The sequence below is a fragment of the Ursus maritimus genome, unplaced genomic scaffold (genome assembly GCF_017311325.1).
Source record: "Ursus maritimus isolate PB19 unplaced genomic scaffold, ASM1731132v1 scaffold_2, whole genome shotgun sequence".
Taxonomy (NCBI): Eukaryota; Metazoa; Chordata; class Mammalia; order Carnivora; family Ursidae; genus Ursus; species Ursus maritimus.
The window spans coordinates 15322904-15335984 of record NW_024424452.1 but is presented as its reverse complement, the minus strand read 5'-3'; the positions used below and the strand labels follow the sequence as shown (position 1 = coordinate 15335984).

At 36.5% G+C, this 13081-nt stretch overlaps 1 protein-coding gene across 1 annotated transcript in view; it reads left to right on the top strand.

Annotated features, from left to right (window-relative positions):
* The window catches only part of TPST1 (tyrosylprotein sulfotransferase 1), a 158158-nt gene that overhangs the window by 2884 nt on the left and 142193 nt on the right, over positions 1-13081 (top strand). The gene's annotated exons all lie outside the window — the stretch shown is intronic.

Genomic DNA, 13081 nt, shown 5'->3' with positions numbered 1-13081 from the left:
CTCCTCTTTACCCCCTCTGCTCATGCTCTCTCTCTCTCTCTCAAATAAATAAAATCTTAAAAAAAATAAGTTAAAAACATGCTTCCTATGTGACGGTAATACTCAGCTAGGGCTGAGAACTTGGCTGAGAGCTTGAGAAGGGACTGATAGAACCCTGAGGAATTAAACAGTATTTAACTCATCATTTAAAAATTAGGATAAATGTCATTTTTGTTGACATGGTTAGTTGCTTACTTTCCTGGCACTTGGTGCATGTACCTGTTAAAGTACATACCATTTTATTTAAATTATTCCTCATGGGCCCATTTTTGTCATGACTAGGAATTGTTTGAGGTCTAGGATCATGCCTGCTGTTTCTTCTACACTATTCATGACCCTTCTGACGCAAATATGTGGGCTTTCCCCTTACAGTTCTCCAACTGTCCAGACACCTAATGGGTGTCCTACAATTTAACTCAATTATGACACCACCCACCTGGAGTTACTGCAGACCCCACAGATGAAGAACTTAGCCCCCACCCACCTCCTCCACACCCCACCGCTATACCAGTTGCAAGTCCGAGGTTGTGACCTGTACTTTTGACCGACTGGCTATAAACTGGGGCTTCCCACAACCCCCTCGTCCGGTCAATAATTTGCTGTAATGACTCAGAACTCCGGAAAGCTCTTTACTTAACCATCACCTGCTTATTATAGAGGGTATAACTCAGGAACAGCAAATGGAAGAGATGCCTAGAGCAAAGTGTGTGGGAAGGGGTATGGAGCTTCCGTGAGCTTCCATGCTTTCCCTGGGGGCACCATCCTCCCACACCTCCGTGTGTTCACCAACCCAGAAGCTCTCTGAATCCCTTCAGTTAGGGTTTTATGGATGCTTCATTATGTAGGCATAATCATTGGTTGATGGTGATAAACTCATTCTGCAGCCCTTTTCCCCCATCCTGAGGTCAGGGGTTGGTTCTTCTGGCAACCAGCCCCCATCCTCCAAGATGTGGTTGAAAGGGGCTTGTTACGAGTAATAAAAGATGCTCCTCTCACCCCATCAAGAAATTCCAAGATTTTTGTTTTTTTTTTAAAGATTTTTTTATTTATTTATGTGACAGAGAGACAGCCAGCGAGAGAGGGAACACAGCAGGGGAGTGGGAGAGGAAGAAGCAGGCTCCCAGTGGAGGAGCCCGATGTGGGACTCGATCCCGGAATGCCAGATCACACCCTGAGCCGAAGGCAGACGCTTAACAACCGCGCTACCCAGGTGCCCCAAGAAATTCCAAGGGCTTTAGGAGCTCTGTGTCAGGAGCCAGGGATGAAGACCTAGTTTATATTCTATAATTATTCTTATATCACAGTATTGTAATGCCTTATTTATCTTTTTGTTACTGCCTTGTACAGTACTTAGTAGAGGGAGAAGCAGGCTTCCTGCTGAACAAGGAGCCCGATGTGGGACTCTATCCCAGGACCCTGGGTTCATGACCTGAGCCAAAGGCAGACGTTTTCTTTGTCTTTAGTTTTCAGAAGTTCAATTATGATATGTCTTGGCATGAATTTGTTTGGGCTTATCCTATTTTAAAAACTTGATAAAAGTTAGTTGAATGAATCAGTTGGTAAATAATGTAAAACAGATCTTGAATTCACGGTTTTGCAAGATGGCCATCTTTCTTTCTTGGCTGATTAACAGGTCACTAGTCATACTTGCATAGTCATTCTTGTTTTAAAAAACACACACTTGTAATAAATTAGACTGGATTCAGATAAATAATATTTGCTCTTATGATTTGGCTTTTAACATGGCTAAGCTGGTACATGATTATAGAGGTTCATTCAGGCTTCCTCTTTAGTAGCTGCTATTTAAAATAGACATGGATGGTTGAGACATATGTATCTTCCATCTTTTTTAAACAAATAGCTCTGATTTTAGGCTTATAGGCTTTGGAATTTTCAAGTAGAACAAAAACTGTCAAATTGATAAAAGATCTTGAACAGTGGCAGAACTATTTCTTTTTAAGAGAATTAAGAAAGTAGGGAATATGCATTAAGTCATCCACATATATGAATCTCATTGGCTTTGGTGTTGGTGAGGGGGAAATCTGTAATTCCCAAATATTTAATTACTGTTACAAGAAAAACCTGTATTTGCTCAGAGAATGGTACCACTTTGCGGTAAGTTAGAACTAAGATATAAACTGTAGAGTTGTCTTCTTTTCTTTAGTTTTCTTAAGATTTTGTCAGCTGTCTTTCTCCATAGATTTGTGGTTCCTTACTTTTAGCATTTGAAAATGTTGTGCTATAAATAAAATCTTAAAAAAAAAAAAAAAAAGGGGCGCCTGGGTGGCACAGCGGTTAAGTGTCTGCCTTCGGCTCAGGGCGTGATCCCGGCATTATGGGATCGAGCCCCACATCAGGCTCTTCTGCTATGAGCCTGCTTCTTCCTCTCCCTCTCCCCCTGCTTGTGTTCCCTCTCTCGCTGGCTGTCTCTATCTCTGCTGAATAAATAAATAAAATCTTTAAAAAAAAAAAAAAAAGAAAATGTTGTGCTGCCTTCTCCAGACCTCCATGATTTTAGGTGAGAAGTCCTCTATCATTGGAGTTTGTGTTTCCCTATAGGTGATGTATCCTTTCTCCCTGGCTGCTTTATTTTATTTTACTTTATTTAATTCAATTTATTTATTTAAAAAAAGATTTTATTTATTTATTTGTCAGAGAGAGATCGCACGCACAGAAGCACAAGCAGGAGGAGCAGCAGGCAGAGGGAGAAGCAGGCTTCCTGCTGAACAAGGAGCCCGATGTGGGACTCTATACCAGGACCCTGGGTTCATGACCTGAGCCAAAGGCAGACGTTTTCTTTGTCTTTAGTTTTCAGAAGTTCGGTTATGATATGTCTTGGCATGAATTTGTTTGGGCTTATCCTATTTGGAGTTCTTAGATTTTTTAAAAATTAATTAATTAATTTTAAGCAGGCCCTATGCCCAGTGTGGGGCTTGAACTCACAACCCTGAGATCAAGAGTTCCATGCTCTACTGAGTGAGCCAGCCAGGCGCCCCTTTGTTAGCTTTTTCAACTGTAGGTTTGTCTTTTGCCATTTTGGATGTTTCAAATTTTGGATGTTTCAGCGATTTTTAGAATAAATTCTTTTTTTTTCTTTCTTTTTTTTTTAAGAATAATTTTTCAACAGCACTCTCTTTCTCCTCTCTGTGACTGTGAGAATACAAGTCTTAGATCTTTTGTTACTGTCCCATAGTGCATGCGGCGTTTTTTCCCTCTGTTGTTTAGATTGGGTAATTCCTGTTGTTCTACTTCCAATTTCAGCTTCACTTGTTTGTTTCTTGTATTCAATCTCTGATTGAGCCCATCTATTGACTTTTTGTTTTGGTTATTTTTCAGTTCTGTAATTTCCGTTTGGTTCTTTTCTGTATTTGCTATTTCTGGTAAACTTTATTGTGTTGTTTGTTTCAGTAGTATATCATTGCTCATTAAAGCATGATGGCTGCTTTAAAATCCTTGTCAGGTAGGCTGCCTCTCTCTCTGTCAAATAAATAAATAAAATCTTTAAAAAAAAAATCCTTGTCAGGTAATTCTGACATTTGATTCATATGTGGTATTAGTATATGTTAATTGTCTTTTTTATTCAATTGTATTTTCCTGGTTCTTAGTATGATGATTGACTTTTGATTATATCCTAGACATTTTTGATGTTTTGTTTGGAGACTGTGGATCCTTTTTAAATCTTTGGTTTTAGTAAACAGTCACCCCAAGAGGCTTAGTGTGTAGGTTCCAGCCTACTTTTTTTTTTTTTTTTTTTTTTTTTTTTTTTTGGTAACAGCTTTATTGAGTTATAAGTCACATGCCATGCATTTGCCCATTTTAGGTATGAAATTTTTTAGTGTATTTACAGAGTTGTGCATTAATTACTACAGTCAATTTTAGAACATTTTCATTACTCCACAAAGAAACTCCACACTCCTTACCTGTCACCCCCAAATGTCCCATTTATCATCCCCTCCATCTGTAGGCACTACTGATATATTTTCTGTCTCTGTAAATTTGCCTATTTTACACATTTCATGTAAATGCAAAAATACAACATATGCTCTTTTGTTACTGGTTTCTTTCACGCAGCGTGATGTTTTCAGTGTTCTTCCATGTTGTAGAATGTACCAGCATTTTATTTCTTTGTGTTGCTGAATAATATTCTATTTTATAGACATAATGCTTTTTACTTATCCATTAATCAGTTGATGGTGTTTGGATTATTTCCACTTTTTGTCTATTATGAGTAATACTATGAACATTTGAGTTCAAGTTTTTGTGTGGACGTGAATTGCTGGTTATATGGTAATTCTAGAACTCTAAATCTAACATTTTGAGGAATTGCTAGATTGTTTTCCAGAGTGGCTGCCCCATTTCATATTTCTGCCAGCAATATATGAAGGTTCCAATTACTTAGCATCCTCGCTAACACTTGTTATTATCTGACTCTTTGATTCTAGCCATCCTAGTGGGATGAAGTAATATTTTGTGGTTTTGATTGCATTTCCCTGATGGATAATGATGTTGAGCATATTTTCATGTGCTTTTTGGCTGTTTGTATATATTTAGAGAAATCTCTATTCCTTTGACCATTTTAAAATTAAGTAGTCTTTTTATTGTTGTAAGATGTCTTTATATATTCTAGATACTTAATCAACTATATAATTTGCAAATACAGATGTCCCATTCTGTGAGTGTCATTTCACTTTCTTGATGGTGTCCTTTCAAGCACAAAGGTTTTTAATTTTGGCGAACTTCAATTTATTTATTTTTTCTTTTGGGCTTGTGCTTTAGGTTTCATTTTTTTGTTGTTGTTTTAAGTAGGCTCCATGCCTAACCTGGGGCTTGAACTCACAACCCCAAGATCAAGAGTCACATGTTCCACCAGCTGTGAGCCCTTTAGGCTTTATATTTAAGAAACCATTGCCTGATTCAGGGTCATGAAGACTTAATCTTACGTTTTCTTCCAAGAGCATTAGAGTTTCAGCTCTTATATTTGGTGTTTGATCTTTTTTTGTGAATTTTGTACATAGTGTGAGATAGGGGTCTAACTTCATGTTTTGCTTTAGATGTTCAGTTATCTCAGCAGCATGTGTTGAAGAAACTATTCTTTCCTCCTCTGAATTGTTTTGGCACCTTTCTCCATGTGGAATTTTGGCAGGGATTGCATTGAACCTGTAGGTCAATTTGAGGAATATTGCTATCTTAATGTTATTAGTCTTCCAGTCCATGAACATGAAATGTCTTTTCATTTGTTTAGATCTTCTTTTTTAAGATTTCATTTATTTATTTGAGAGAGAGAGAGGGAGCACACGTGTGAGCATATGAGTGGGGGGAGGGGCAAAGGGAGAGGGAGAAGCAGACTCCCCGCTGAGTAGGGAACCTGATGTGGGGCTCAATCCCAGGATCCTGAGTTCATGACCTGAGCTAAAGGCAGGCATTTAACCGACTGAGCCATCCAGGTGCACCCATTTATTTAGATCTTCTTAAATTTCTTTCAATAGTGTCTTCTAGTTTTCCATGTATAAGTCTTGCATTATTTTTGGTAAAATTTGTTTCTGAATATTTTATTCTTTTGATACTATTATAAATGGAATTGTCTTCTTAATTCCATTTTTGGATTGTTATTGTTAATATATAGATATACTACAGTTGAATTCTGTTTATTAGTCCTGTATCTTGCAAACATCCCTAACTCATTTAACAGTTCTGATAGTTTTTTAACGAGTTATTAGGAATTTATATATACATGATATAGCATCTCTGATGAGAGATAGTCTCACTTTTTCCTTCCAATCTAGATACGTTTTAAGTTTTCTTGCCTAATTGCATTGGCTAGAACTTCCTGTACAATATTGAATAGAAATGGTGAGAGCAGACATCCAATCTTGTTGATCTTATGGAGTAATCATTAAGTGTGAAGTTAGCTGTGAGTTTTCTTAGATGTCCTTTTTCATGATAATGATGTTCTCCTCTATTCCTTGTATTTATCATGAACAATTGTTGAATATTGTCAAGTGCTTTTTCAGTGCCTATTGAGGTGATTGTGTGCTTTTTGTCATTTATTAATATGGTGTATGACATTAGTTGATTTTCATATGTTGAAACAATTTTACATGCTTGGGACAGTCCACCCTTGGTCATGGTTAATGTGTGGTCATCCTTTATGTATGTTTCTGGATTTGAATTGGTGGCATTTTCTCGGGACTTTTGCATTTATATAAATAAATATATGTTTGTAGTTTTCTTGCAGTGTCTTTTTCTGGCTTTGGAATCAGGGAAAACTGGCCTCATAGAATAAATTGGGAAGTATTCCCATCTCTTCTATATTTTGGAAGAGTTTGTTAAGGATTGGTGTTCATTCTTGTTAGGTAGAATCCATTAGTGAAGCCATTTGATCTTAGACTTTACTTGTTATAGCTTTATTCAGAGCATTTCTTTATGAGTCTATTTTAGTACTTTGTATCTTCTAGGAATTTGTTCACTGCATCTAGTTACATAATTTATTTGATTACGATTGTTTATAGTATTCCCTATAATTCTTTATAATAATTTTTTTTTATGTAAGGTTGGTGGTAATTACTGATTTTAATAATTTGAGTCTTCTCTTTTTTGTTCTTGTTAAATCTAACTAAGATTGTTAATTCTGTTGATCTTTTCAAAGAACCAACTTTTTATTTTGTTGATTTTCTTTATTCTTTTTTCTCTATTGTATTTATTTCACTGTAGTCTAATTAATTCCTCTGTCTGCTGGCTTTGGGTTTAGTTTACTCTTCTTTTTCTGTTTTTAAAAAAGATTTATTTATTTGAGATAGAGAGAAAGCACATGTGTGCATGTGTGTGCATGCAGAGGGAGGGGCAGAAGGAGAGGGAGAGAATCTCAAGCAGACTCCCTGTTGAGTGTGAAGCCTGACATGCGGCTCGATCTCATGACCCTGAGAGCATGACCTGAGCCATAATCAAGAGTCTTACACTTAACAGACTGAGCCACCCAAGTGCCCCTTTTTTCTGTTTTTTTAAGGTGAACTCTTAGGTTGTTGATGTGAGATCTTTTTAACTTCCAAAGTTTTAAAATTTCTAAGATTTTATTTTTTAAGTTTACATATAATTGACATACAATAGTATGTAAATTTAAGATGTACAACAGGTTGATTTGAGATTTTCTTTTTTATAGGTATTTACACTATAAATTTCCCTTATGATGTAGCTCTTGCTGCTTTTTCTACATCCCGTAAGTTTTGTGTTTTTATCTCAAAGTATTTCCTAACTTCCCTTGCTATTTCTTCTGTGGCTTATTGGTTATTTAGGAGAGTGTTCTATAAATTTTCACATTTTTGCAAATTTCTCAAATATTTTAACTGTTATGGTTTTCTAATTTTATTCTACTGTGGTTGGAGAATATACTTTGTATGATTTCAATCCTTTACATTTATTGAGATTTATTTATGGTCTATCCTGGGGAATGTCCTGTGTGCATGTGAAAATGATATAAAGCCTAGACTGTTTTATAGATGTTTGCTAAGTCTAGTTGGCTTGTAGTATTGTTCAAATCTCTTTCCTTGATGATCTCTTGTCTGGTTGTTTTATCTGATATGAAAAATAGAGTAAATAAATTCTCCATGGGGCACCTGGGTGGCTCAGTTGGTTAAGCGTCTGCCTTTGGCTCAGGTCATGATCCTGGGTCCTGAGATTGAGCCTCGCATGGGGATCCGTGCTCAGTAGGGAGTCTCCTCTCTCCCTCTGCCCTTCTCCACCTTGTGTCTCTCTCTCTCAAATAAATAAAAAATCTTAAAAAAAATTCTCCAAATATTGTTGTAGGAGTATCTATTTCTCCCTTCAACTGTCAATTTTTGCCTCTTGTATTTGGAAGTTCTGTTGTTAGGTGCATATGTATTTATAATTTTTATATCTTCTTGATGGATTTCAGTTCTTATAATTATATAGTGCCCTTTGTCTCTAGTAACAATTTATCTTAAAGTGCATTGTATATGATGTTAGTATAGCTACTCCAGAGTCTTTTTGTTATGCCATGTGGTGTATCTTTTCCCCTTCTTTTGCTTTCAGCCCATTTGGTCATTGAATGTAAAGTTTATCTTGTAGGAAACTTATATTTTGATGATTTTTTTAAAGAAGTTTTTATTCAAATTCTAGTTAGTTAATATACAGTGTAATATTAATTTCAGGTGTACAATATAGTGACTGAACACTTCCATACAACACCTGGTGCTCATCACAGCAAGTGTACTCCTTAATCCCCATCATCTATTCAACCCATCCCCGCACCCACCTCCCCTCTGGTAACCATCAGTTTGTTTTCTATAATTAAGAGTCTCTTTCTTGATTTGTCTCCTTCTCTCTTTTTTTCTCTTTGCTTGTTTGTTTTGTTTCTTAAATTCCACATATGTGTGAAATCATATGGTATTTGTCTTTCTCTGACTGACTTCACTTGACATAATACTCTTTAGGTCCATCAACATTATTGCAAATGGAAGATTTCATTCTTTTTGGTGGCTGAGTAATATTCCATTATAGATAAAATATATATATATACACACATCTTCCTTATCTGTTCATCAGTCGATGGACACTTGGGCTGTTTCCATAATTTGGCTATTGTAGATAATGCTGCTATAAACATTGGGTGCATATATCCTTTCGAATTAGTATTTTTGTATTCTTTGGGTAAGTACCTAATGGTGTGATCACTGGATTGTAGGGCAGTTCAGTTTTTATCTTTTTGAGGAAACTCCATACTGTTTTTCCAGAGTGGCCATGCTAGTTTGCATTCCTACCAATAGTGCAAGAGAGTTCCCCTTTTTCCACATCGTTGTCAGCACCTGTTGTTTCTTGTGTTTTTGATTTTAGTCATTCTGACAGGTGTGAGGTGATATCTCATTGTTTTGATTTGTATTTCCCTGATGATAGGTGATGTTCAGCATCTTTTCATGTGTCTTTTGGCCATCTGTATGTCTTCTTTGGAAAAATGTCTGTTTGTGTCTTCTGTCCATTTTTTAATTGGATTGTTTTTTGGGTGTTGAGTTTTATAAATTCTTAGTATATTTTGGATACTAACCCTTTATTGGATATGTCATATGCAAGTATCTTCTTCCGTTCTGTAGTTGCTTTTTAGTTTTATTGTTTCCTTCACTTTGTAGAAACTTTTTATTTTGACGAAGTCCCAATACTTTATTTTTGCTTTTGTTTTCCCTGCCTCAGGAGACATCTCTAGAAAGAAGTTGCTATGGCAGTGTCAGAGAGGTTGCTGGCTGTGTTCTCTAGGATTTTTATGGTTTCAATTCTTATACTTAAAAGTCTTTAATCGATTTTGAATTTATTTTTGTGTTTGGTACAGGAAAGTGGTCCAGTTTCAGTCTTTTGAATGTTGCTTTCCATTATTCTCAACTCCATTTGTTGAAGAGACTGTCTTTTTTTTTCTTATTGGTCATTCTTTCCTGCTTTGTTGAAGATTAATTGACCATATAGTTGTGGGTTCATTTTTGCATTCTTTATTTTGTTCTTTTGATTTATGTGTCTATTTTTGTGGCAGTACCGTACTCTTTTGATCACTACAGCTTTGTAATATAACTTGACGTCTGGAATTGTGATGTCTCCAGGTTTGCTTTTCTTTTTCAGGATTGCTTTGGCTACTCAGGGTCTTTTGTGGTTCCATGCAAATTTTAGGATTGTTTGTTCTAGTTCTGTGAAAAATGCTGGTGGTATTTTAATAAACATTGCCTTAAAGCTTTATACTGGTTTGGGTAGTAGAATATTTGTCCTTGCAATCCATGAGCATGGAATGTCTTTCCATTTCTTGTTGTCATCTTCAGTTTCTTTCATCAGTGTTTTGTAGTTTTCAGAGTACAGGTCTTTCACCTCTTTGTTTAGATTTATTCTTGGGAATCTCATTGTCTTTGGTGTAATTGTAAATTGGATTGATTCCTTAATTTCTCTTTCTGCTGCTTCATTATTGATGTATAGAAATGCTACAAATTTCTGTACATTGATTTTGTATCCTGCAACTTTACTGAATTCGTTTTTCAGTTCTAGCAGTTTTTGGGTGGAGTCTTTCAGGTTTTCTATATAGAGTGTCATGTCATCTGCAAATAGTGAAAGTTTTACTTCTTTGCCAGTTTGGATGCCCTTTATTTTTGTTGTCTGCTGAGGCTAGGACTTAGCACGATGTTAAAAAACAGTGGTGAGGGGCGGCTGGGTAGCGCAGTCGTTAAAGCGTCTGCCTTCGGCTCAGGGCGTGATCCCGGCGTTCCGGGATCGAGTCCCACATCGGGCTCCTCTGCTGGGAGCCTGCTTCTTCCTCTCTCACTCGCTTGCTGTGTTCCTCTCTCGCTGGCTGTCTCTCTGTCACATAAATAAATAAAATCTTTAAAAAACAAACAAACAAACAAACAAACAAAAAAAAAACAGTGGTGAGAGTGGGCATCCCTGTCTTGTTCCGACTGTAGAGGAAAAACTCTGTTTTCCCCCATTGAAAATTATATTAGCTATGGTTTTTTTCACGTAGGGCTCTTATTATATTGAGGTATATTTCCCCTAAACCTACTTTGTTGAGGGTTTTTATCATAAACAGATATCGTACTGTGTCAGATGCTTTTTCTGCAGCTATTGAAATAATTATATGGCTCTTATCCCTTTTTTAAATTAATGTAATGTATCACGTTGATTGATTTGTGAATATTGAACTATGCTGGCAGCTGAGGAATAAATCCCACTTGATCTTGGTGAATGATTTTTTAAAATGTATTGTTGGATTCAGTGTGCTAGTATTTTATTAAGAAATTTTACATCTGGGGTTTTCTGGCTGGCTCAGTTGGTTAAGAGCCTGCCTTTGGCTCAGGTTATGATTCTAGTGTCCTGGGATTGAGCCCCGCATAGGGCTCCCTGCTCATTGGGAGCTTGCTTCTCCCTCTGCTGCTTCCCCTGCTTGTGCTTTCTTGCTCTCTGTCAAATAAATAAATAAAATCTTAAAAAAATTAATTTTTACATCGGGGACGCCTGGGTGGCCCATTCAGTTAAGCATTTGCCTTTGGCTCAGGTCATGATCCTGGGTTCCTGGGATCAAGCCCCGAGTTAGCCTCCCTGCTCAGTGGGAAGTCTGCTTCTCCTTCTCCCTCTGCCCCTCTGCCTACTCATGCGCTCTCTCTCTCTCTCAAATAAATAAATAAATAAATAAATAAAACTTAAAAAAAAAAAAGAATTTCTACATTAGGGCGCCTGGGTAGCTCTTGATTTTGGCTTAGGTCATAATTTCAGGATTGTGGGATTGAGCCTCTCATTGGGCTCTGCGTTCAGTAGGGAGGCTGCTTGAGATTCTTTCCTTCTCTCTCTCTCTGTCCCTCCCCTTGCTTGCACATGCACATGCGCATTTTCATTCTAAAATAAATATATCTTTAAAAAAAATTTTTCCCCCACATCTGTGTTCATCAGGGTTATTGGCCTGTACTTATCTTCTCTAGTGGAGTCTTTCTCTGGTTTTGGTATCAGAGTAATGCTGGCCTCATAAACTGAATTTGGAAGTTTTCCTTTCTTTTCTGTTTTTTGGAATAGTTTGAGAAGATAGGTATGAACTCTTCTTTAAATGTTCAGTAAAAATAAAATAAATAAATAAATAAATAAATGTTCGGTAGAATTCCCCTGGGAAGCCATTTGGCCCTGGACTTTTGTTTGTTGGGGGTTTTTTGATTACTGATTCAGTTTCTTTGCTGCTTATCAGTCTGTTCAAGTTTTCTGTTTCTTCCTGTTTCAGTTTTGGTAGTTTATATATTTTTAGGAATTTATCCATTTCTTCCAAGTTGTACGGTTTGTTAGCATATAATTTTTATAATATTCTCATACAGTTTTCAGTTCTGTTGTGTTGGTTGTGATCTCTCTCATTCATGATTTCATTTATTTGGGTTCTTCCTATTGTCTTTTTGATAAGTCTGGCCAAGGGTTTATCAATTTTATTTATTTTTTTCAAACAACAAGCTCCTGGTTTCATTGATCTGTTCTATTGTGTTTTTAGTTTCTATATCACTTATTTCTGCTCTAATCTTTATTATTTCATTCCTTCTGCTGGCTTTAGGTTTTGCTTGTTGTTCTTTTTCTAGCTCCTTTAGGTGTAAGGTTATGTTGTTTATTTGAGATTTTTTTTCTTGAGGTAGGCCTGTATTGATGTACACTTCCCTCATAGCACTGCTTTTGCTGCATTCCAAAGGTTTTGGACTGTTGTGTTTTCATTTTCATTTGTGTCTGTGTTTTGTTTTGTTTTTTAATTTCTTCTTTTATTTCCTGATTGAGCCATTCATTGTTGTAATAGCATGTTGTTTAACCTGTGTGTATTTGTGGTCTTTCCAGACTTTTTCTTGTGGCTGACTTCTGGTTTCATAGCGTTGTGGTAAGAAAAGGTGCATGGTATGATTTCAGTCTTCTTGTATTTGTTGAGGCCTAATATGGGATCTGTTCTGGAGAATTTCCCATGTACACAAAAAGGAATGTGTATTCTGCTGTTTTAGGGTAAGATGTTCTGAATATGTCTGAATATGTCTGTTAAGTCCATCTGGTGCAGTGTGTCATTCAAAGCCATTGTTTCCTTCTTTATTTTCTGTTTCGATTATCTGTCCATCAATGTGAGTTAGATGTCCCTACTATTATTGCGTTACTATCAATTAGTTCCTTTATGTATTTTGGTGTTCCCATGTTGGATGCAGACATATTTACAATTGTTATATCTTCTTTTTTTGTTGTCCTCTTTTTGATTATATAGTGCCCTTCTTCATATCTTTTACAGTCTTTGTTTTAAAGTCTAGTTTGTCCAATATAAGTGTTGCTACTCTGGCTTTCTTTTAACATTCATTTCCATGATAAATATTTCTCCACCCTCTCACTTTCAATCTGCAGGTGTCTTTGGGTCTAAAATGAGTCCCTTATAAGGCAGCATACAGATAGGTCTTGTTTTTTGTTTGTTGGTTTGTTTTAAGGTTTATTTATTTGAGAGAGAGAGAGAGAGAGAGAGAGAGAGAGTTGGGGGAGGGGCAGAGGGTGAGAATCTTCAAGCAGACTTCCT